We start from the raw sequence: 26,806 nt of genomic DNA on the forward strand, positions 1-26,806 counted from the left end.
TACAAAATAAATAAGTGAACCAGTAACATAATCATGTAATAGCTATAGATATTAGAGAACACTGTCTTATATGGGGGAAAATATATAACCACTAGTCTCAGACAGAACATGGTCTCCTAGTTATTAGCTGTGGGTATTGCAGGAGGAGGTCCTTTCTTTAACATTCAGTTTTATCGTTGGTGGAAATGGATGCTACCAACAATCCTTCAGGGTTTTATTGAAAATTAAATAAACTAAGACACAGAAAGCGTCTAGCTCTGTGTCTGACATGAAGCACTCATAAAATCACGTTAGCTTCTTGTCTTTGTTTTGCAAATACAAAGAAGAAATAACAAGTAAAGGAATCATGATGGCAAAAAGCCTTTTATAAACAGTGTACTCAACCTGGAGTTTATTATTAAGCAAACATTTGTACTATTTTCTTCCTTTTTTTCTAAGGACTGAATTTTTATTAGTTTAAAGGTAAATTGTGCAAGTTCCAAACTTTAATAAAACATCTCATTTTTAAAGTATCCTCTTCTGTTCTTCCTTTGTTCCATGCAAACCTCTGCTTTCCTTTGCTCACAATTATCTGTCTCCCTCTCTCTCCCTAAATCCCTTATTTTCACCATATCTCTCATTTCCTTTCTTATCTCCTGAATTATGTCTTTTTCCTTAACCAAGAGTGATCTTGGGAGAAGTAGGCAAATGTGGTTAGACCTGATGACATAGCAACAGTGGTCAGGGTCATGGGCTGTGGAGTCAGAGAGCTTGGGTTTCAGTTCAGGTTCTCTCATTTCTTAGCTAAATAACATTGATAAGTTACTTAACCTTGCAAAGGTGCAGGTTGTTGTTGTGTGTGGTTTTTTTAAAAATAAAATCACCATAATAATATGTATTTTCTCATAAGGTTTTTATTAATATTTAATAAATATGTGGATGTCAAGTATCCAAACACAATACATTCTCAATAAACAGTATTTATTAGTTTCTGTGCTATATATTTAATTCAGAAATGGTTATTCTATTAAGTGCCAAGCATTGTGACCATACAGGAGAGGCACATAATAAAAGCAGGATCCCTGTCCCCAAAGAGTTAACAGCATTTTGGAAAAGCAGCATGCTGACATAAACACAGAACAATAATGAACACCAAAGAGCAAGATTTTCTGCCAAGTGAGTGTGTTCAATGAAAGATCACAAATAGGCTTTTGTCCTAAAACACGAACTCTACTATGTTAGTTTTGGCTACCTGGAAAGGCCTACGAGGAAGAATTTTGAGTCCAACAACAATGAGTAGAAAATAAAGTCTCATAACTGATGGGCAACATCTGCGGAAGGTTCAAAGAAGGAGAGGTCTCCCGTCTTTGGTGCACAGGGTGTGTTAGGAGGTGTGTTGAAAGAAAGAGCGAAACACACTTTTGAGCATTTTTGAGTATTTTTATGAGACCTTTATTTTACTTGTATTACTCAATACACAACATGGATATTGTTATCCTCATCACAACTGGAACTGAAAGTCAGAGAGGTTAAGAACTCTGCCAAGAAAAGTGGCTTGGCACAATTCTCAAGTCAAGATGGATCTGCCCGTCCCTCCTCTCTGATCCAGCACCATCTGCACTAGGAAGGCTGTGTTAACTCTGACGGAGGTGGTGGCACAGAGACTGCACAGAAGCTTACCCACCCCTCTCATTTCTCTGGGCCTGCAGGAAGCCTATGTTCTAGCTGCCACTGCAGTTACACCCAGGGAAGTGCTAATTCTAGACAATGGCATATGAGAGAAACATATAAGTCACAGTCAGCTATAGCCTCCGAACTCTCCCATGAGATCCTTGGCCCATGCATTGTCTTTCATCTGGCTTCCTGTGGAGGCCCCCATGGGGAACATCAAGAAGCCGTAAGGGACAGTAGAGCTATAAGAGGTCAATGGCATGGAACCGGTCATATCTCTGGGAGGAGAGTCACCCAGGGAAAAACTTAGTCCATGTTAGTCTGTGACATGAGAGAATAAGCCTTTGTCATGCCATGTCATGAGATGTTTCTGTTGTATTTTAGAACAGGCCGCATTACTTATTCTGACTGCTAGAGGTTAGCAACAAATGTTCAGTAGAGAAATGAGGACTAGATTGATATACAGAGGGACCTTCCAGGCAGAGCCACCTCCCCTGGAAAAGCATGAGGTATGCAGGAATATCAGGAAATTCAAGGAGAGAATGGCTAAGGCTGGCCTTCCAATTTCCCATTCTTGTGTTTTCCAGATTGGCAGTATGAACTTAACTGGTGTCCCTGTGATTCATTGTTATATAGCACACAGCTCAAAGCATAATGGCTTAGAATGCCAGCCCATTTCTTATGTTACGTGTTTTTGTGGGTCAGGAATTTGGTCAGGGCTCGGTTGGTTAAGTGGTCTTTTCTACATGTTATCAACAAAGGTTACTTGATGATATTGGGATGGCATATGGGCTTCTATGGAGGATCCAAAATGGCTTTACTCCTGTTTAAATTAAAATGTGGGAGCCCCTGGGACTATACATTGGAGTATGTACATGCGATGTCTCTGAGGTCAGAACTCAAGGGGGGAGGTGGAAACACCCACCTTACAGGCTATTGAAATTGGCACAGTGTTCCTTCCCCCTTTCTCTGTTGGCCAAGCAAATCATTGATGCTATCAGACTCCACCTGGCAATTGGATGAAAAGCAGAGAATTCACACCCATTCTTTCATGGACTCCTTGTGAGAAGTGTAAAGTTAGATCCTCAAGGGCAGGGCCCAAGCCATGTGTGCCTCTACTTCTCCATGCATGTACCATCATTACACTCCCTGGGGTCCCATCTTCCAGCTGGTAGAGAGACAGTCACACCCTAAGCTCACATCAGAAGCAATGGGAATGGAACTACATTTTACAGAATACCAACTCCTGTTTCACATGTTCAACCTTAGCATAGTCTCAAAATGACTCCATGCAGTAGGTTTTATTTATTATTTTTATTACTGAAGACAACAGCCAAGGTTCAGTGAGGAAAAAATAAAATGAAGTCCCCAAAGGCATTCAAACCATTGGATTCCAAAAGCAGTATTCTTCCCATCAGGCAGGGCTTCCTTCCCTGTGTCTGGCTTTACTACTGTTCCCTGCTCCAAATGCAGACTCTGTGGTAAAGAGCTTAAACACTCACCTTAGTGACCAAAACTGGATCAAAGCCTTTGATTTCTCTGAGCCTATTTCATCTTATCAGAACCAGAGGGGGTCCCTGTCTCTGCCTTCCCCACCACGGATTATGAAGGATTGCTAATAAAAATGAACCCTAGCCTCCTTGCAAATATGAATACTAAATAACAATTAGATGAAAAATGAGGGCAATAAGATTGCTTCACATGGCGTGTAAGAGCCAGGGATGAGAGGCACTGTGAGAACTGCTATTATCTCTGCATATCCAAGGCTCATCTCTCCTCTTCTGTGTGATACTCTGTCACTGAAATGTTTGATGAAAGCCCTCTTACCATTGATTTTCCTTTGTCTTATTGTCTTTCTACTCTGAGGAATACATCACTGTCTTGCTGGGGACAGTTTACCCTTCTGTTCCATCAGAAGAAAGAAAGCAATGCAGGGTTACTTCAAAAATGAACCAACCAGAATCCAATGGGGACCCAATAATGAAGAAGCCCCACTTGGTTTTCAAGCAGGGATACAAAATTATGCTGTAAATTACAGGAGGCATTTGCGGGAGAAGAGAGGGGACAAGTGGGAGATGAATGCTAAGTCAAAGCTATGGATCCCATAGCTGGTGTTTCAGGCTACAACTCAAAGATTCTTGGAAGGGGGTGATTTCGGAGAGGAAGGGGCTTTGCAGGATTTCCACCTAAGCTCCTGCTTCATGCTGCTATTATTTCTGCCAAGGCTCTTAAAGAACTGTCAGTCTCAGAGTCCCCTACCTAGGCATCCTGGAGGGTCAGCTCTGGGGTGGCTAGAGCACTGTGAAGTGTCAGTTCTTACTTTGACCTGAAAACTTATTATTTCCCATTTTTATCTGTGGTCCCTGGTTTTTTCTTCCAGGGCTTCATAGAGCATGCTTGCCTTCTCCTAGGGCGTATTTACTAGTAAGAATTGAGAGTGAGGTAACCTGGATTAACACCCACAACCCCTTAACAGTTCCTCAAACAGTTCCTCAAATGATTTCTTTTCTAATCCTTAGTTTCTATTGATTTTAGAGACAAAGGGAGGGAGAGGGAGAGAGGGAGAAGGGGAGAGAGAGAGAGAGAGAAACACCAATGTGAGAGAGAAATATTGACCAGTTGCCTCCCTTACATGCCCCGTCCTGGGGTTGGAACCACAACCTAGATATGTGCCCTGACCAGAATCAAACCCACAACTTTGTGGTGTATGGGACAGTGGGAAATCACCCAACCAACTCAGCTTCTGCTCACATAATTTTTAAATGAGATTAACTCAGTCTCCAGGGAGCCTTTGAGAGGACTGGAGAAGGTAATTAGAGAAAAATATAGGTGGAAAGAAATTTGATTTTCTGACCAAAGGTGATAAACACCTTAGTGGGTAGAGAACAGCTATGAGGTTGGAGAGTGGTTTCTAAGCAGCTGAAGTGGCCTGCACAGACCCAGGAGGGAAGAGAGGTGGGCAGACAGAGGGGCAGACCCAGGAGGGCAGAGAGAAGTGGGCAGGCAGAGAGAGGTGGTTAGGGCCTCTAAGCTTGTTACCCAGCTCCTGTAGGCTGAAGGCCATTATGCCAGAGTATTGAGGGGCCATTAGATCTGCTCTGTGGGAGGCAGAAGGCGGTGATTGCCTTAATTATGTGGGAGGAAGCAGATTAGTGGAATAATAGAGAGGGAGGTAACAGGATGGAATTACAGCTCTCTGAGAAGTTCAGGTAGAGGGGTGAGGGAAAGGCTGATGGGGAAGGTTAGAGGGGAGTCAGGGCAGGAAAGCGCTTTCTGTGAAGCTTGGAAATTAAATTCATTCTTCAAAAGCATGTGTGTGTGCTCTGTGACAGTTTCCAGGGAAATTTCCCCCTTCCACTCTGTGCTTTCTTTATTGGGTGTAATTTAACTAGGTTTAGGTGGAATATATATACATATATATATATATATATATATATATATATATATATATATATATCCGTGCACCAACACTGTTTTCTTTCAAAACTACCTTCTTTAGCAATGAGCCCTCATGGCTCCAAGAAGAATATGCAACACACAGGAGAAAAGTCCATTCTAGGGGTGGGATGGCAAATATTTACCACCTGACCCTCGAGGAGAAATAAAAGGCGCTGACCTAAGCAATGGCCAATTTCTGTGGTATGAATGCTCATTCTGAGCTGCCAATGAGATATCACTGGGCTCAGATGGACAAGAACATTCTTATGTGTAGTATTTTTGCACCACACCCTACACAGAAAGTAGACATAAATAATGCCAGGAGCATAGATGCCAATGAAATGTTGGGGGGGAGAGGGGGGGGGGGGGGGGGAAAGAAGAAGAACTAAATGTTGAGTTTTGTGGCTAGCTTTTAATACAATTTATTATTTTAAAATTAAACTTTATATAATTTAATTTTGACTAATGGTTCTGTTTCACACCTGGCTTGCAAAACTGAAAATATATGGTTCTGCCGTGTGCCGGTCCAAACTGACTGAAGCACATGGCTGGATCCTCCTCTCTGCCATCTGTTGTGAGGGTGGGGGTTCACTCACAAGGTCAGGGGCCAGGGGAGAGGGGGGATGGAATAGCCACACAGTTGCAGGTAGAGGAGTCTAAAAAGATATTTTAACTCAGTATGGATGTATAGTCATTATAAAAACCTCTATACACACACATGTATGTGTGTATACTCATTATAAAAACTTCTTATAAATTATAAAATAGGTATTCTGAGACTTAGACCTGAATGACACTTAGCCAAGATTAAGCATCTCTTTGTATATTTCATCTGTGTATCTGTTTTCAGAATCTGATGTGCATGTATATCTATGTACATGGCTTGTATATTGTATTTATAAAATACATTTTCTACATAGCATACATAAAATATATGTTTATTATGTTGGAAAAGTACATTACTTATAGGAACATAATCAGACTAGAAACTTTAGCAAAACCAAGATATATTTGTCAAACATGTGCTTCAATCCAGGAACCAGGGGAATAAGAGAAGACCCCAGGTCAGAAAAAAAAAAAAAGTTGTTCTTCCTTCAAAAGGCCTGCAATGTATCAGCAGAAACAAAGTTTAAAGTATAAAATCAACAATTGTATGATAAGAGCTAATAATAATTATCATATATTGCTCCTGTCATCTATTCCAGGAAAGAACTCAGGTGACCCTCCCAGGAAGCCTCCTGCTAGGAACTCTAATTGTTAGTATTTTAAGATTGGGGGCAGGAAGGGGGTCTCTGGTCCTGAGAGAATTCCATTACCTTGCTTAGGCTTGAACATGTAGTATATGACCAAAAGGCATTTCATCAAAGGTCTGACTGCAGGTCTAGGATAGATTCCATTATTTCTTTCTGTAACTGAACTAGGACTCAGACTCCAAGGGCTTCTGAAGCTCTGAAGGGGAGAAACTTCCTGGGCATCATATAGGAGGAGCCTTAACACAGATTGGCAGAGATACAGAGTCCACAAGAAGGACTTGGGTAACAAAGAATAACGTGTACTGCCTCTACTAATTGGATGTACTTAGAATAATCTTTAAAAAATATTTTTATTGATTTTTAGAGAGAGAGGAAGAGAGAGGAATTGAGAGATAGAAACATCAGTGATGAGAGAGAGTCATTGATCTGCTGCCTTCTGCTACCTACTGGGGATGGAGCCAGAAACCTGGGCATGGACCCTGATCCAAGATCCAACTGGTGACCTCTCGGTTTTTGGGTTGACGCTCAACTGCTAAGCCACACTGACCGGGCCTTAGTGAAATCTTGAGGCTTATAGAAAAATTTAAGCCTGTCTATAATTTTGTCCTCTTTTAGGAATACTTTGTGATCATTTGAACAGAAAAGTTTTGATATTTAAAAAATTACACAAAAAGAAAACTTGGGGACTTCAAATTTCTAATCAAATTAATTAGCCATGTCAATCGGATTATATGAGTGTTTAGAGTACTTAAGAGAACAGTAGCTTCAAGAGCACTCAAGAAATTTAGATGGGCCGGTTTTCATGCTAACAATTTCTATGCTAATTGCAAATTATTCTTATCTAATCAGTGGAGCCTTAATGACCTCTCCTAGGCAACAGTTGGTTAGTCTATGCAGAGATTATCTGTAAATTCCATAATAATTAAGAGCTTAGAGAAAATCATTTAAAATGCTCACTAATTTGGTGATTTTACTACAATTATAAAGTGGTATGTGTATGTGTGTGTGAATGAGTGAGATCAAACACATCTTTATACATATCTATAGATCTAGTTACAAAATGAAAATCAGATTTTTATATTCATAATTGAAATAAACTTGATCTCTCCTTTTTTTTTTAACACTCTCATATGGAAGCCTTGGCTTTGCCCAAGTAGTGGGCCAACCCTCCTTAACATGTTAATTTCTCTGAGAAAGGCATAATTATCATCCTCCCTTTACGTATGTGGAGACTGAGTCACAGAGTTTAAGTGATTTGTCAAATCATGGTTAGCTGGCAAAACCATGGAATGTTTCTCTTCAGTTCATGTTTTTCACCACCTTCTTAGCTATGAGATTATCAAAAACACTGCTAATGGTAACAAAAGAATATTCTGTTCACTTGAATGCAAATCCCCACTCAGTTGGAAAGTGGGCTGCATCATCTCAATGTGTCTTTCCCCTAAATCCTCATGTCTATTCAGCACCATCTTTTCTATGAAAACCTCCCTGGATACCCTTCTTGACCACTTATGGTTATCCACATACTTATAATGTCTTGCCATCAAAGTTTCCTTCTCCATTTCCTTTGATTCACTTAGCATGTGGCCTCAGCTTCTCTAGTCTCAACTATGACTATCCCTATGTATGGTTTCATTGGCTTTTCTTTCCCCCTTTCAGATTTTAACACTACTACTGGCCTATTGCTAGTCTATCCCAGGCATTTAAGCATTTTCCAGATCTTGCTGAAAATTCACCTTCCTTAACTTAGCTTAACCTGTTTCACTTGGGAATTATATATAATATTACATCCTAAACTTTTCATTCATTGTTAACTACATTTTTAACAACATAAATTGAAATTCAGCTGTGCCAGACAGAATGTAGGATACCTAAGATACAGGGATAAAAATAAAATTGAGCATCCCAAGCCTTAAGGGGTCTCCAAATTGACTGAACATCAGACTGCCTGGGAGATGTGTGAAAATTCTGATTCTCAGGTAGTGCTCATACCAATTCAATCAGAAGCTCTAGGTAAGGGACCCACGCACTGGTTTTGGGTTTTTGTTTTTAAACTTATGAGATGAGTCCAAATTAGAGAACTGCATTATTAGAGGACACAATTATATTAAAGGTAACTAATAACAGAAATGTATACAAGATACAGATGTTGTAGAGACAAATTAGAGGGTCTCAAAAGATTTCTTGGGAGAGGAGCTAAATTTGATTTAATGAGGAAAAAAGGGAGAACAAAACTAGCACCTTAGGCTTGCCCATGTTGCCTGAACATAAACTAGGGAATGAAAAATGTCAGAAGACACTGAAGACTTAGTCTGCGGGGCAGGCTATGACTACCCATCAATGTCATTTTAAGGAGCTTGGACTTGTGTTCTGGCTAATGGGTGTCCTTCAAATTACATCAAGCAAAAGAAAGATCCAGTCATGCTTAGAGAGGTATGAGTTAGTGTAGACAGTGGAGGAAAGAGACTAATGAAGAAGTGGAGAAGAGGAGAATGGTTAAGAAGTATTATATTCTAATGAGAGCTGAAGATGGGCCAGGTAAGAATAGTGGCAGTGAAGATAAACATATAACAATAATAAATTCAGCATTCATTTTTAGAAGAAATTCTACTTACGATGGATTGATAGTGGGTTGGATGTAAGTGATAAGAGAGAAGTAGAAAAATGGAAGGAGGAGGAGAGAGGGAGAGGAAGTGAGAGAAATAGGAACAGAGATTCTTTTTCTGGCTTGAGCACCCAGATCTATGTTGGACTCATTTCCCAACAGTGGATACTCGAGGGCGGGGAGCAGGGGGAGGGAGGAATTTTGGAAGAAAACTGATTTAGCTCTGTTCAGTTTGAGAGACCTGTGGAAAAGGAGAGGGGATAATGTGCATAAAGGAGAGTCGCTGACAGTTAAGAGGTACTAAGGAGAATACTGACAAATATATCTGTTGGTTTTGAACATGGATGTTATTGGTGACTTTGATTACATATAGTATTCTAGTATGATTGTGACAGAAACATATGGAGTGGTTTGAAGAGTGAATGGAAGATGAGGAAGTTAAGCTGGCCAGGGGGTAGAATGAGGCAGTAGGTGGAGGGGGATATGAGGTCAAGAGAAGGTTACTTTTATCTAATGGGCAAAGCTGCATCATGTATACTGATGGGAATGACTCAATATGAAGGGAGATATTGATGGTGCAGAGAGAGGGAAAAGGAAATATAGAGGGGAAAACCCCTGAAAAGATGAGAGTTGCTAAGATCTGGAGCTTATACAGAGGGACTAATTTTTGATAGGAGAAGGTGGGTACAGAAGTACGTGGGCTGTGGATTTGTCAATGAGCAATGAAGAAGTTTTTTTTTTGATGGCCTGTTTTCTCAAGGAAGGACTTTCCTATATGTCAACTCCCTTGCCGGTCTCTTCTGTGATGTTATTGAGCAGTAGGCTCTTTGTCCCCTGGCTACTTCCAGAAAAGAGGACTTAAAATTAGCAGTGGGCATGGGGGAAAATAATAATGATAATCTCTTTTCCCACTAGAAGAACTGCTTTTGTTGCTGTTGCTATTGCCATCACCATTTGGTATTACAACTGTCATTTATTAAATACTGCTGTGTGATAGCAACTCTAACAATTTTTTCAATTTTTATTTATTTAATCTTCTCATCATACATATGAGGTAAATACTATTTCCCCACATTTTACAAATGAGAAAAATGAAGCATATAAAGACAGAAAGAGAAGGTTATTTCAGAAGCTAAGAAAAAGGTCATGAGCTGAGTATAATGAAATATTACTGTAAGAGCAAAAAAATTGGGTTTTGGGTTTTCTTTCTCCACAAGCTCCAATGCAGTCTATCACTGAGTGGGTTCTATGGATGAATAAAAGAATGACCAGATAAATGTTGCTCAGTGCAAATGTTGCAGTGCTGATGGATCTGTCTCTCTATCCTTGTTCTCTGGTTATCTGCTGTGAGTGATACCTGCCTGGCTGATGACCCAAGCTGCTTGGTTGTCTGGTGGTGACCTAAGGGAACAGTGATGGGAAACAAACTGGACTTGCTCTTTCTATCATTTGGGAGGATTGTGATAACTTGAAGTTGTCACAGCTCCTAAAAGCTTCACATCAAAGCTAAAGGTCAAAAAACATTTTAGCAATTGAATAAATTTCAAATAGAATTGTAAATGCATTTCTTTCTTTCTCTTTTTCTACCCATGCACCTAGCTGATACAGAAAGAAAGTGAGGCATGTAGGAAAAACCAAACCAAACACATATAATGTCTATTGAATAAGTGTCCATTATATGTGAGTCCTATATGATAAGAAATTTGTGTTTGTTTTGTTTTGTTTTGCATTTGAATGTGCCAAGATGTATATTATTTTTTCTTTTTTCTTTGAGGGCTGGGGGAGTGATGTCAATTCTGGAAACTAGCTAGTAGAAGTAGGATTGACATCTGGGACCCAAAGATTCTATCTTGTACTCTATCTCATCGCAGGTCTGGAAATATAGTGCATACTTGCTTCCCCCTCTTTGTCTTTTGCATAATGGTATCATGCCCTTATCCAGATCTTAACTCCAGGCTCTATTAAAATATATATTTTTTATTGACTTCAGAGAGGAAGGGAGAGATAGATCAATGATGAGAGATAATCATTGATCGGTTGCCTCCTGCACGAGTCCCACTGGGGATTGAGCCAGTAATCTGTGCATTAGTCTTGACTGGGAATCAAACCATGACCTCCTGATTCATAGGTCAATGCTCAACCACTGAGCCAGGCTTAACTCCAGAGTCTTTTTGACCAAAATCTTGGAACTGAACAGTAAAAATGGCTTTCTGGTAATGTTTTAAGTTCTTCCTTTCCCTGAGGAGTGCTTTTCTGCCTTCCTTCCCATCTGTGCTGAATTATTCCCATATCATATTCAAAAGACTCCCATTTCATACCCCCTCACAAGCCTTTTCTCAAGTGGCAAAGCTGTCAATCTACCAGAGATTTTGGAGAATTCAACTGATAAATCAATTATCATGAGGATAGGTCATGATTTCCCCTGGACATAGTCTTAAATTTAAAGTTATCTTTTGTTTTATTTTATTAAAAAAACAACAATTAATTCATTGGGTTTCCATGCTGGGCCAGGATCTTGGGCAGACATGCCAAAAGAAAGTAAAAAGCAGCCAGCCTCTACTGAGTGGCTGAAATATCTTTAGAATGATAGATCTGTAACCTTTTTCCTTCATAGCACTGTAACTTAAGACACCACTATGCCCATTATAAAGAGGTAAGATTGATTTTCCCAGATTCAGAAACTTGTTCAAAGTCATACACAATGAATAAATGAACTGGGATTCCAAGGAGGTCCCATAACTGTAAAGTAGGTGCTCTCTACCTTACACTACCCTGAATTCTTCAGAAGACAAAGCAAACATTTCTGCCTTCAAATCTATCAAATAGAAGTAGTGAAATGAGTCTCATATGTGAGTAACCATTATGTATGAATGTAAAACAAGGATCCAGGGTAATTGATCATTGAGCAGGTATTCAAGTCAAAAGGATCAGAGCATTAATCCTGGATCTTCTACCTTTTGACATGTTCTAAAACACTTCCTAAATGTCTTTGAGCTCTTGTTAGGTGGGGATAGATCATGTGTAATGCATTTATTAGACGAATTAAAGTGGAAAATTCATGTAAGATATTTAGTCCAGCTCTTTACATGTTAAGCATTTAATAAATGGCCACTATTTGTCATTAAGAATATTAAGGGGCCAAAACCGGTTTGGCTCAGTGGATAGAGCGTCAGCCTGCGGACTGAAAGGTCCCGGGTTCGATTTTGGTCAAGGGCATGTACCTTGTTTGTGGGCACATCCCAGTGGGAGGTGTCCAAGAGGCAGCTGATCAATGATTCTCTCTCATCGATATTTCTAACTCTCTATCCCTCACCCTTCCTCTCTGTGAAAAATCAATAAAATATATATTTTTTTAAAAAGAATATTAAGGGTGTGGAAAGGGTGAGTGTAAGGTACTAGGGAAACCAAGAGTCTCCTCCTTTCTATGGGGAATTGCAAGGAAAAAGACTTCTCAAAGATCACGTTTGGTTTGGATATGAAGAATGAATGAAGGAGGTTTTCAGTGGGAACGGGCATGTCAGATAAAAGGTAGATGGCTTGAAAAGTCACCATGGCCAAGTGGCACTGGAGAGTGGCCATCACACAAGGTGCTTAAACATCCTGCAGATGTGTCTGGACTTCATTGTGTGGTGTGCCAAAGGAAATCCTCAACTCTCTAATGAGGGAGTGATGCAATGCTATTGGTTTTAACATCACTATGGCTACCAGGAGACTGAAGATCTGGAAACCCCAAGAGTCTTCTCTCCTCATTCTTCTTTCTTTGTGCATAGTCACACCCCTGGGCCATGGGAACCTTGAGGCTATAAAATCACATGCAAAGGGCATAGGGGTGGAGTGGGGAGAGAGAGAGAAAGCAAAACAACCAGAAGGGGAAATAGCAGGTCCCAGGAGACACAACGGAGATGTCCTCACTGTTCTAACATGGAGAAAATGAGAAAAACAAGGAGCACGTTACAAACAGGAACATGTGTATGCATTTATTAACATTTCCAGCATGGATTTAATTCTCTGCGTGCATCCTGCCTACACAGAGCCTGATGCATTTCATCTATAACCTCTCATTAAGTTGCGTGCAAGTCATCTTTATAACGTGTCCTCTGGGGTAATCTTCAAACAGATTCTATAATCTTGCTTATAAATGGCTCTCTTTCAAAATGCTGTTTATATTCATTCTCTTATCAGCTCTTCCCCCTTCCCCTACCCTCCCCCACACACTACTTTTTGAACCTTTTGCCTTTTCATAGGTCAAGAAATGGATTTCTAGCATCTTGATTGAGTTGAAACAAAGTAGTGGGCTTTGAGATCAGGCATACCTATCTGCCTTAGTTCCTAACTCCACCACTACCTTGACAGGTTATATTTGCTCTCTGAGACCAGAAATCACCATTAATACAATGTGGACAGCAACAGAAAGCACTTCATTTTGCTGTTGCAGGTAAATGAGATAGTCTCCCAGAGCTGTCGGCACACCAATGGGTGCTTATGGTTATTCTCCATTCTTCCTCCATCATACCTGTAATTTTTATGAGCAATGGTCAATTTTCATGTTTCTCTTTTATTAGAGAGAGAGAGAGAGAGAGAGAGAGAGAGAGAGAGAGAGAGAGTGTATGTGTGTGTGTGTGTGTGTGTGTGTATAATGCTTGTTTCATCACTAGTTAAAAATATTAAAGAAAATAAACCAATGTCACCCCAATACATCATATATATGAAACAAGCATTATTGTGCCCTCATTTCACAGACAGGAAGACAGGTTAAATTACTTGACAAGGCCACATAGCAAATACTTTCAAGTCTAGGCAATGAGGTTCCAGACTCCATGTTAATCATCCCATTCCCTTGTTCCATAAAAAGCATGACCACAAGCATTTTACATGATTCACTAGGCTTAGCTGATTTGTCACATTAATTTATTTCACCCCTCCCTTCCTGATCCAGAAATTAAATATAGCCTGTACATTTTGAGAAGAGCAAAAGGGAGGATAAAAGTCAAATTAGTAAGACAATGCAGGGTGTGAATAAGCAAGAATAATTATCATAACCAGGGAACCAACACTGAGCCCCATGGCACATGGCTTGGGATAAGGAAATAAGTAGTTCAACAACCAGTTCTCTGTCCCCAAGTAAACTAGTAAAGAAATGACAGGCATGCCATTTCCAGTCATACAACCTATATTTATAAATAAACCTTAAGAGGTGCTGTAAACTTAGGAAAAATGGTGTTTATTACCATACAATCTCAAGTGTATGATAACCACAGGACACTGTTAGAAGGAACAATTTAAGCTCTACCAGAAAGTAATTAAAATATATTTGCTAATAGTCCCCATCACTGGCCCTCTTGAAAATAAGTTTAACATATTGGGAAGCAATAGTCTTAGGACAAATGAGCATTTATACTTTATACAGATAGAAGGAAATACCTACTGTTTTAGGAATTCTGCAAATAATAATGCATAGCTTATTTACATAGATGATGAAGAACAAAATGGAATTCAGACCAATAGCTCAGCCCTTATATCAATTCTTGAATAAAAATACCTGTACAAAGGAATGAGTAGCCACATTCTGAATGGCAAATCTGATAGGTAGTATCATTCCATATTTTTATCAAATAAGAAAATTGATGGTGTGGCCACTTGGACCATAGAAATCCAATAATGGCACATATTTAACTGGATTGTTATTGGCTCTGGTACTGTCTACCTTGTTCATTCCAAACTCCAGTACCTGAAACAGTCATGAACAAAGACAAGCTCCAACAGACCTGAAGACATTGTTGCCATCAGAGGCAGGTTGTTTTCTTATAGGGTCCTAGTGGCCCAGCTTGGAAACAGATTCCCTGAGGGCAAAGGGGAAGAAAAGAGACTTAACAATCAAGTCAATTAGATCTGGGACAAAGTCAATTAGATCGTTGTCTTTAGAATGAAGTATCTATCTTTCTGCAATTTGTGTCGCCTTTTGGGTAAAAATGAAAATTGTATCATCTTCATTAAAATCATTTCAGATTTCAAAGTATTTCCAGAGTGATAAAAGAATTAAAGAAACTCAAATTTAAGAAAGATTAGAAGTAAGCCATAAAAATGGCAATTATATACAATCTTTCAAATTACACACAGAAGCAGGGACTGGACGGCTGCTCACTTCAAACCTGTCTCCTGAATTGGACCTGTTTTTGCATTTTATTTTTTTTAGAAAGCAGGCTGTGGGTGGTAGTTATTCTAGTATCTTCCTTGCTTAAGGAAACTTTTTCTATGGGAGTGGAGTTTGCTTTTACAGGAGAAATGGGGACAAATGAACAGACCACCCTGATTATACTATTATGAGAGCTGACCTTTACAGAGCCCTTCCTGTGAATATATACTGTGCTATGTTCTTTTTAAAAAATATATATATTTTATTGATTTTTTACAGAGAGGAAAGGAGAGAGAGAGAGCTAGAAACGTCGATGAGAGAGAAACATAGACCAGCTGCCTCTTGCACACCCCCCACTGGGGATGTGCCCGCAACCAAGGTACATACAGAATTGAACCTGGGACCTTTCAGTCCACAGACCGACACTCTACCACTGAGCCAAACCGGTTTTGGCTGTGCTATGTTCTTGACTTTCATTACATCACTAAATCCTCAGAAAACCCTTCAGGATATATTTTTAAGGTTTAAATCAAAGCTAGTGTAAAATGCAAAGGTAGCAAACAGTGGAACCCTAATTCAAACTCAAGAGTCAAATTTTTGAGTCTACCCTCTCAAATACAGTGTTTAATGGATCCAAGCTTATATTTTAAACCAGAGGCCCAGTGCATGAATTCATGCACATGAGGGGGTCCCCCCAGCCCTCCACAATCAGGTGTTGGGGGCTGATTGGGGCAGGGCCAGATCGGGGGATGGGCCACAGGCAGTTCGCTGGCCAGTCCCATCCATCTGGTCAAGACAATTTGCATATTAGCCTTTTATTATATAGGATGACTTTGTTAAAGAAATAAATTATTAAAGATTTATGCATTCATTTTAGAAAATTGGGGGAAATTCAGAAAACTATGAATCACTCAGATATAATCATCACAGAACATGGTCCCATTCATGAAAGTAACAGTATATTATTAGCATAGATTTCTCACAATTTTTTCACTGTTATTTCAGAGACCAAGCATTTGAACTATGTGTAAATCATGGCTTTCTTGCTCTACATTTGATCTGTCTCAGGAACTCCATAGGGGTCCATCTCTTAGCATAAATGCTTGTCTTTTGGATTTTGACACGACACACCCCCTCACTTTCTTCATCTCTCTGATCAAATAGCCACCTTGAGAGAGGCCCTCCCACATAGTAAATGCTGTGAGAGCAGGTGCTTTGGTTTCTACCTTATTTCTAGAACTTAGTAAGGTTTCTGGCACATCATAGGTACTCAATAATGTTTGCTGAGTAAAAGCAAGATTGGATAAGTCATTATGTTTCCCATTTAGAAGTCAAGGAAAGTAAAATAACTGAGGGGAGAAGGCCTGCCTATGGTTAGTAGACAGAAGAATAGGGCATTAGTTCCATTCTTCTCATTCTTAACCACATGCTTTCTCCCACCCAGCTCAGTCCTGCCTCTAATGTAATTGGCTCTGTGCACAGGGCCAGCATAAAGGCCTATCAGTGTAACACACCCACTAAATGGATCTGAGTCCTGGTACTTAAGGAAGAAAAATGCAGCATTGAAAGAACGGCCTTCTATTTATCATTACAAGGGCTACATTTTTGGAAATGCTAACAGGAAGGAAATAAATTACTCTATCAAAACCACAGGAAGTATGCACCTTCCCTTTGTTCCCAAGAGTGAACTTAGTTCCACTTAACCTATTGAATCTCAGGTTGAGATCTCAGCCCCAGCCCAATTCTGTGACCTTGAGGGACTTGCAGCCTCTCCAGAACTCAAGTGTGCATGTTTGTGACATGCATGATTTGGATCAGATGGATTCTAAGCCCCTTTATGCTTTAACATGTTAGGTGTTGAGCACATTGGGTTGCCTCCTCCCCTCTAAGAAGACAGACATGTCTCCTGGGATGGAGCGGAAACACACTGGGTACAATTAATGTCAGATGAGCAGGAAGTCCAGGATCCTAAGTTGCTTCTCAGATAGTTGGACGAGAAAGCATGCAAAAATAAAACCCTGTTGCCAAGTTAAGAAATAAACCATTGTAAAGAAAAAAACCTGTTACCTTTTCCCTCACAAAGGCAGCACCAGGCCTGAAAATAGCGTGCACAAAAACAAATATGTGGGAAAGTTCTTTTGCTGCTGCTTCCAGCACTTTTCCGATCTCTTTTTCTCACTTCACGCTGACTGTCAAATGGTCTATCAAGAGGTTAGTTTGTAATTAAACTCAGATCTAATTGCTGGAACAAGTTACTAATTGTGTTCCTAAATCCTTTTATTCTATACCCTAGAAACCAGTGCATTCTAGCCTTTAAATGCTAGTGGTTGGAGAGAATCACATAAGTACAGCTTTTAGCAGAAATTTTGTTCATTTGAAGCTTTTACCCAGAGCATCAATCAAGAAAACTAAAAAACATGAAACCAATTGGTAAAGGGAATAACTCTCCCTTCACAGCAATAACAAAAAATAAATTTGAAGAAATGTTCTGCCTGCCTTCTCTCTTTCTGGTTTATAGATAGTGCCATGCTTACTGATGGGTTTACATAGTAAGACCCGCATTCAGGAATTGTCCATTTTTAAATGGGGCTTCCTATCTTTAAAGGGTCAGTTGGGTGCTCTTGAGGTGAGGAAAATCCTTATAAGCCATTCACATCCATTCAATGAGTCATCCCATTTTGAAAAAGGAAAAAGAAAAAGAATGTGATACAAGTGTTCATTTAATTTGAATTTGAGTTATGCAGAGTAAACAAGGCAATGAATCTGAAAGAGAAGAACAACGAAAAGATGACCATTCAGGTAATTGTTTGGCCTATCTAATGCTGATGGAGGCCAGTTTAAAATGCTTTTTTTTGTATTTGAAGAGTGTGTTGGGCATGCTTGGTTGTGTCTTTGATCTCTAACTATCCATTTCTCCTCCCTAAGAAGTACTTGAGTTTTGGGTAACAGTGACCCCAACCTCCATTTCCATGGTTTACATTCATTGGTGTACCCTTACCCACCTTTAGTTCCTGGCCACAGTAATGAGGTCATTGGGCCTGGGACAAGCTCATGACCCACCAATTCAAGTCAATGAAGGCAAATGAGACTCAGTTCCACATCTTCCTCTGTGTCAGCAAAGTCTATGCTTTCTCTCTTGATGTATTTAAATGGGGGCACATGAGGCCCCAAGGAGCAAATGTCTATCTTTCCACCCATAATTACTTGAAATCCTTTCTTATTTTAGGTGATTTCTTTCAGTGTTAATCATGTTTGCTTACAATTAAAAATCCTGACTGATGAAGTATGGGGTGACTAAGATAATTTCATTTCTTCTAGAGAATTTGGACATACAATGAAGCTAACCCTCAATCAGAAAGGAAGAGAAGAGATATAAATGTTGGTGACTTTATCAAGTTGCTTGATCAAATGTCACTTGAAGTTATACTTTTAGCTTTTTCTTAAACTATGTGAGTCGGTAATCTTCCCTTTATTTTTCCAAAGACATGTGCTGAGCATTTATTATTTGGCAGCCAGTGATCTAGAACCAGGGACAACTTTGAACAAGAGGCCCCAGGATTCCAGTGTGAGGACAAATAGAGTAAAACTAATGAATAAGTAAACAAGAAGATAGAATGATAAACTGAAATCATGGATTAATTTCCTAAGGTTGGCATAATTAAGAAACCACCAACTGGGGGATCATAAATCCCAGAAATTTATTGTCTCACAGTTTTGCATAGTAGAAGTCCCAGATCAAGGGGTCAGCAGGAAAGGTGCCTTCTGAGGGCTGTTCCATGTCCCTTGCCTAGATTCTGGTGGTTTGCTGGCAATCTATCACCAGCATTAGGCATAGTACTATTGTATACACATAACCACAAGTTCTGCCTTCATCTATATGTGGTGTTCCCTCCTGTACCTTCACATTTTCTTATCTGTGTGTGCATCTTTTCTGTGTCCACACTTTTTTATCCATCAGGGTAACAGCCATATTGAATTAGATCCCACTCTAATGACCTTATATTAACTGAACTAGTTATATCTGCAAAAGCCTATATCAAATAAGTACACTATCTGAGGCACTGGGGGTTCAGACTTGGCCAACATTTTTGGGGGAGGGGAGTCACATGGGATTAGGGATCACTTTAGGTGTATCTTGATCCTGAAATGTATTTCTAAGGAGGTACCATTTACTCAGAATTAATAGATAAAATGGAATGAAATGAATAGATGTGACTATAAGGGAGGAAAATAATCATTTCAGACAAAGGGAAAAGGGAGTGCATTACTACATGTCATGGTAACAAATGAACAAAGACCAAATAGAAAAAGCTCTTATTGCTTATGTCTATTTGAGTTGTATTTCCTATAACTCGAAAGTTAAAGAATTAAATAAGGAGGATCCCATTGAATCATTAGTAGAATATCATATCCTAACTGTAACTTACTTATAAAATCCTTTTCTTTCTTGTACAGTGGGGTGATTTTTCCCCAGTTGCTTTGATATTTGTTGGATATTGTGATCTTGGGTGTTATTCCATGTCAAATTTTACTAATCTTTTGATTTCTGAGGTTGAGAATCACCTTAGTACCATATTTCTCTATAGTGCCAATCCCATGGCAATAAATAGTGGGGCCTTGATAAAAACCAGAAGAATGAGAGGAACTCCTTTCTAGTTTAGGAGTGGGGATATGCCAATAAACATTTAATAAGTGACTTTCCTTGGAAAATAAAAAACCCTGATTTTTAGCAGGTGTCAGTTTCCAGTGTGTGAATACTCCCAACGTGGCTGACTTCAAGCTAGGAACATGACAGGCCTGAACTGAGGTGTGCACACAATCATTTCTCCCAAGCCAGTGCCAGCCAGCTCTGGCACACCATGGACAGGGGATCTGTTTTAGAAATCTATCTTGGGAAATGGTCATGCTTTGCTATCAGACTAACTCAGGTTGTCCATTTGTTGCTAGTACTTAAAGCTGCAATCTTGCCTTACCCAGGTTGGCTCAAAGAATCGCAGGCTCTATTCTGGTCAAGGGCATATGCTAGGATTTTGGGCTCAATTCCCCCCACCCTGGTCCCCATTGGAAGTGTGCAAGAGGCAGATAATCAATGAATATGCTCACACACAAAAATGAAAATGAGTATAAATAGTGTAATTGGATATGGAACTTTATCTGATAGGATACTAACTCTTTCTCCTTATGTTGAATCTAGTAGAAACATTGAAAAAAAAGAGGATTTCTGAATGGACATCAATGACTGGAATGAGCTCATAATACTTAATCTAAAACTAGTTCCTGGCCATGGAGAACATATGATATCAGCCTTTGGGGAAAAAGGGGATTCTAAGCCAGTAAGTGATTCAGATGATTGAGGAATAAGACAAGAAGTAGGGAAATCTTTCAGAACTTGAATTATTTCTCGCTGTCATCAAAACCACTATATATATATATATATATATATATATATATATATATATATATATTCACTCCACTCTTCAAGAGAAGACTAGACAATAATACCCTACCTGTGTACAGGGAGGAAGTGGTGGGGGGAGGGGGGGGCAAACCCAAGTGCCAAGCATTAGACAAATTAAAAGGAATAAGTGAAATAGGACCTGTGTGTTTATGTGTCTGTGTGTGTGTATATGTGTGAGAGAGAGAGAGAGAGAGAGAGAGGTTGGGGGAGAAAGAATGTATCAATTTAAATTGAATATGTCTAAAGGCAGTCACATTTTAACAGGTTTAATATTCATATAATAAATAAATAAAACATAAAACATATTCACCATGGGATGTGGGTCTCAGTTTGAAAAGCTTGTCAAGCCCACTACTAGAATCCATGTCAGTTCAGGTTTTAATGGAGATAAAAACAATCAAGTTAACTTGCCCTTTTTTACACTAGATTGGTTCACTTTTAGTATTTTTCTTTTATCCATAATGAAAATAAGCTAAATGAAAAGAATCCAAACAAATAAGAAAGGCATATGGGGTAAAGCAGAGGGCACTCAAGATCACTCACTCAAAGAAGACATCTGAGCATGTGCTAAATATCCTCTGTCTCTGCACACACATGTATACACATGCACATACATGTGTGCACACACAGTACTGTGGGATTTTGCAAACTGAACTTGTGTTACTATGTTCCTTTTAAATGGATAACATATGAATATGTTTATTTAGTCACTTTTGCCTCAGAATCCTGTTTCTACAATTTAGTACATTTTGGCTCCACATGTGGCATAAAGTAATTGTATTCAGTTATCAAAGCATCACATCTAGACAGTGTTGATCTTAAAACATTTCTTTTTTTTGGCTTCACTTCTAACAGTTAGGGGACAAAGGGGCGACCTTGTTTTAGAAACCAGGCAAGCACTATTATTAGGAATTTATCAACCTTTACTTATCTCGGGAACCCCCCCCCCCTCATTGTGTTTTATCTTCTCTTTGCTGATCTTTTTCTGTAGATGACCTTTCGTGGTATTTCTCATCTGCTGGTCCCATCAACCCTAACTTTGTATCTGTTAAAACTCAGGTAATTGCTTTTAGATGGGTATAATTAAGAAGCCATTAGTGCAAAGTTTCATTTCAGTTTACGCCTTGGTCTGCATTTGAGCAGAGAAATATGAAATTAAGGTATTAGCTCCTTTCAAAGGTATGAGTCACGAGCTACTAAGCTTCAAGAGCAGTTTCTCAACTCTAGTGATTGTGCTTTTCTGTTTGAAAATCTTCTCTTTGAAATTCTCATAGAGGGAGTATTTTTAAAGAGAGGGGAATAAGCCTATAGAGACAGACCTGATTGGGTACATGTGTGAGTGTCCATATTGTCCTATGAGGGTCAGATGAGATCTTTAAAAAGTTACTAATGTAGAATAATCCAACCTAGAAACCTCTGTTTCCTTTCATTATAGTGTAAGAATTCTACCTTTTTGAGTGTAACTGTGAGAGAGATTAGAAAGAATAGCCATGACCTGAATGAAGAGTCCAAGACAAAATGACTTAATGTGATTTGGGGTTAAACTTCCTAGAACAGTAGTTCTCAAATGTGGCTGCATATTAGAATTTACCTCTGATATTAGTTTGCATAACCATTTTCCACAAACTGGGTATCTTAAAACAATGAAAAATATTTTTTCTAACAATTCTGGAGGCTAAAAGTTTCAGTTCAAAGTCATGCCATGCCATGTCAAGGCCATACTCCCTTTGAAGACTAGGACAGATTTCTTACTTGTCTCTTCTTAGTTTCTGGGATGTTGGCAATCCTGGGCTCCATTGCTTGTGTGTCCTCTCTTCTTACAAAGATACCAGTCATTGGATTTAGAACATGCCCAATCCAATATGGTCTCATCTTAACACTGGTAGGACAAAACACCTACACCTTAACTTTTCATCTGTGAAACCTTATTTATAAGAAAGGTCACATTCTGGGATTCCAGGAGAGTTATAAATTGTCGAAGGATGCTATTCAGCTCATTATACCTATAAATATTTTAAAAACTTCACCCCATATCAATTAAACTAGAATTAGAGCCGAGCACATATTGGAATCACTGAAGGAGTTTTAAAAGAAGCTGATACTTTGGGTCTTAAATCCAGAGATTTTGGTCTACAAAGCAGATATTCTAGCAAGTATAGTATTGTTTTTTAAACAAAAATAAATGAGATCATGTAAAGTGTGCAGAAGAAATGACACGTGATATACATTAATTAAATATTTTTATTGGTTTGGTTTGATGAGTTTATAGAAATGAGTAGATACTTTCACATATATAAGGATGCAATGTTTAGTAAGTATTGGTACCCAACTTCCCCTGCCTTTTCAAGGACAAATCTGATTATCTATTTTATATTTCTAGGATCAAGATTTTGCCCAGTATATGGTTTGCTATTATCATAACCCTTACACATCCCGCTTTGCTAGTAGATAAAGCTTATCATATTTTCTACATTCAAGTTTAATTGCTACTGTTCTTCCATGTCCCATCCTTTAACAGGTCAGTTTGTAAGCTCTAATCTTCTCTAGTCTCCCAGAGTAACTAACTAATTTAGTTTGCTCAATATTGAGGTATTTTGCACCATATAGGTTTTATAGTTCTAATCCTAGGACAGTCCTAGGGAATCCAGCATGGCTAGTCATCCTAAGCCTGACTTAGCCAGCCATTGAGAACAGAGCATGCATAGTGTTACCTCAGGAATGTTACACATATTAGAAATGTGTAGCAATGCTAATAGCTAGAATTTTTGAGGCAAGTACTTTGTCCCTGGCACTGTGCAGGGGACTTTAAGAGGAATTGCAAATGTATATAAAATAGACCACCTGTCTTCAAGTCTATGTATCAGAGAGCAAAATAACATGATGATGATGATGATGATGATGATGATACTGATCACTTACATTAATCCAGTTTCTGTGCTAGGGGGTTATGTATATCAGCGTTTTTCAACTGCTGTTCCGCGGCACACTAGTGTGCCGCAAGATGTTGCCTGGTGTGCCGTAGGTGCAGACAAGACAAGAATTTTATAATTTTTCACTATTTTGTTTACTTAATATTTCATAATAAAGTAATTATAAAATACTTTCTTTGTGTTTATTTGATTCCTATTCAAGAGAATTACTTGATATATAGTCAATATAGGCACAGAGTTAAATTTTTTAACATTTTCTAATGGTGGTGTGCCTCGTGATTTTTTTCATGAAACAAGTGTGCCTTTGCCCAAAAAAGGTTGAAAAACACTGATGTATATTACCCATTTAATATTCATAGCAACCTATAGCATGAGTGGTACCATTGTTCTCAATCTAAGTGAAGAAACAAAAGTCAAGTTTGTGACTTCTGCAAGGTCTCACTGCTAGCATATATTTTGGCCCAAATATAAACACAGGCAAATTGACTCCAACATCACTAGTATCATTCCTATGCCATACTGAATGAATGCACAAGGGATGCATAAAAGCAAGTTAGAGGAGGATAGAGGAACTATGGTGTAGCTTGATGTGATCCACAAGACTGCTAGGGACAAAGAGGGGGAATTGAACTGGCACTTATAGCTTTTAATGCATCACGACTGCCCTTGTTCATTGAAGGGAAATATTAATTGAGCACCTAATATGTGTAGGCCACATAAAGAAATATTGAAGCAATGCTAGTAGCCAAAATTGTTGAGGCAGTTACTTTCTCAATGGCACTAAGCTAAGCACTTGATATACTATCACCTCCTGGCATGGTTTCATGATACCCAGACAACAGAATAGCATAATTATCCCAGTCACAGAAAATAAATTTAGGATCAAAGGCATCAATTAACTTGATCCAGGATCTCACACCTAGTTTCTGGATTCAGATCTAGGTCTGTTGGTTGGTTTTGTTGATTTATTCATTTTATGATAGAGCCTATTTATTCACCATCATGTAGTCTTGTTTCTTGTGCTGAGGAAGGCATCAGAATATTTCAGTGAAACCTAATTGAAAAATACAGAAATTTCATGTGGAAGATGCTTCCTATAAAAGTTGGTTAATTCACCTGCTCAAGATTGGCTTGCTGGTGTGAGAGCTTCAGCAGAAGGTAGGTTATGAGAGGCAGGAAACTTGCTAGCCAGGAGAGCTGGGGGCATAGAGCCTTCCTCATCCTTGGGACACAGCTAGCTAGCTCTAGGGCATGGAAAGCACTCTGTGACAAAATTGCCAGTACAGTTAATCAGGACTTAATTGAACAGTTCAATCACTGACTAAGGGGTGGGGGTGGGGAGTGATGGAGTATGGGGGGAGGGGAAGGAAAAAAGCACATAACGTCCCTCCATTTAAAAGAGTGTAATGTGTCTTCTCATCCATAATGCAGCACCATAATGTTCTTGTATGAATTGAAAATACCAGGCAATCAAAGGCCATATGTCTTCAGCTTAGATCCACAGAGTGTCCATGTATTTTTAATCAAGGCTGCATCTCCGAAGTATGTTTATGCTTTCTTGGCATAAAAGATGCTCCCTCAGATTAGCTCTGCACCCGTCTCCAGGCTGTTGCTACCTTTGGCCACGCCAGAAGAAGGGAAGTTGGCAGGTTCCCCATAACGCATTACTGTAAAGTGAATGCAAACTGTACTTGAAGGATAGTGAACCCTGAGCAATCCATTAAGGCTGAGGAAATGGGCTTATGAGTCACTGAAGTCTGCACTCCTTAGCAGATCTCTCTGCTTCTACTTTCTCCTCGCTCCCGAAAATTCATTTTTCACACAGCACCTAGAGTGATCTGTTAAAAATGCAAATCCAATCTCCTCATTTCTCTACTTGAAACCCTCTGGTAGAGCGTTTTGAAAATACAAACGAGACTCTTTGCTCTGGTCCACACAGCTCTGTGTGATTTATTTCCCCATACCTATTTCCCATCATGCCTTACTTCCCTACATTCATGATGCTTCAGTCACACTGTTCTTATTTATGCTCCTATCCACTAAGTAGCCATTCTTTCATACTTTGCTCAAAAATATTTAAGCGCATGTATGGGAGTGGAGTGTGTGTTTGTGGGGGTGGTAATGGGGGAGATAAAGACACATATAATACCTTAATCAATTAAAAAATTGAAAAGAAAAAAAAAAGAATCAGAAATGAAAAAATACTTTTAAAAATAAGAAATATATATATTTGAGTGTGAGGTATATGCCAGGAGCTCTTCTAAGTATTTTGGGATATACCAGTGAACAAAATACAAATCTCCCCGACCTCATGAAACTTACATTCCAATCAGGAAAGACAGACAACAAATGATAAAAAAAAAAAAAATGTAAATGTAAGATATATAGCATTTAGGTAGTGACAAGTCCTAAAGAGAGAGAGAGAGAGAGAGAGAGAGAGAGAGAGAGAGAGAGAGAGAGAGAGAGAGAGAGAGAGAGAGAGAGGTATAAATGGGGTTAGGATTGAGTGGCAGGAAATGATGGGTTGTGACATTACATGAGGTGGTCAGGAGAGATGTCCGGGTAAGGCAATTCCTCTTCCTGCTTCCTTTCTCAGCACACCTATCCCCCAGATATTTACATGAGTTTCTCAGGATTCAAATCTCAACTGAAGTGTCACCTTTTTAGGAATTACATTTCCTAATCCTCCAATGTGAAGTAGCCACTTCTAGTTACTCTATCTCACCACCTTGTGTGGTGAGATAGCAGTATCTGAGGCTACATTTTGCTTTTATGTGTGTACTTATCTGCAATACTTATGGACTATAAGCTCCATGGGACTAAGGTTTTTATCACTTCAGTATTGAGTCTCCTGTGTCTGGATCCATGCTTAGTATATAGTAGGTACTCAACAAAGATACTGTTGAATAAAGAAATGAAAAAATGGATGAAAATATTAACACATCAATTAAACTATTGGGATAAGAGAGGTAAGTAATATTTGGCATTGAGAAATCATTGGCAGATGTTATCATCTTCTTGGTTAGTAACATGATTTATTTAAATAGCATAATCCAGAAAATACAGAACAGATCAGAAAAATAGTATCAAAAGAATAATTAAAACAATTAAATCTCATTCAAAATAAATGTCTGTTCTAAACTCAAGTGTTCATTTCTCTCCATTGTCACAACTACCATGTTGGCTCCTATGCCATCATCTCTCCTTGCACTGTTTTTTTTTTTTTTTTTTACTCTTGCTGCCATTCAAAACATTTTTTTTTCAATGTCCAGGAAGGGTGAGTCTTTAAAAATGTCAATTTGATTATCTATTACATTGCTTAAATCCCTCAATCACTCC

Source organism: Pipistrellus kuhlii, unplaced genomic scaffold (assembly GCF_014108245.1).
Source record: "Pipistrellus kuhlii isolate mPipKuh1 unplaced genomic scaffold, mPipKuh1.p scaffold_m20_p_12, whole genome shotgun sequence".
In the NCBI taxonomy this organism is placed as follows: domain Eukaryota; kingdom Metazoa; phylum Chordata; class Mammalia; order Chiroptera; family Vespertilionidae; genus Pipistrellus; species Pipistrellus kuhlii.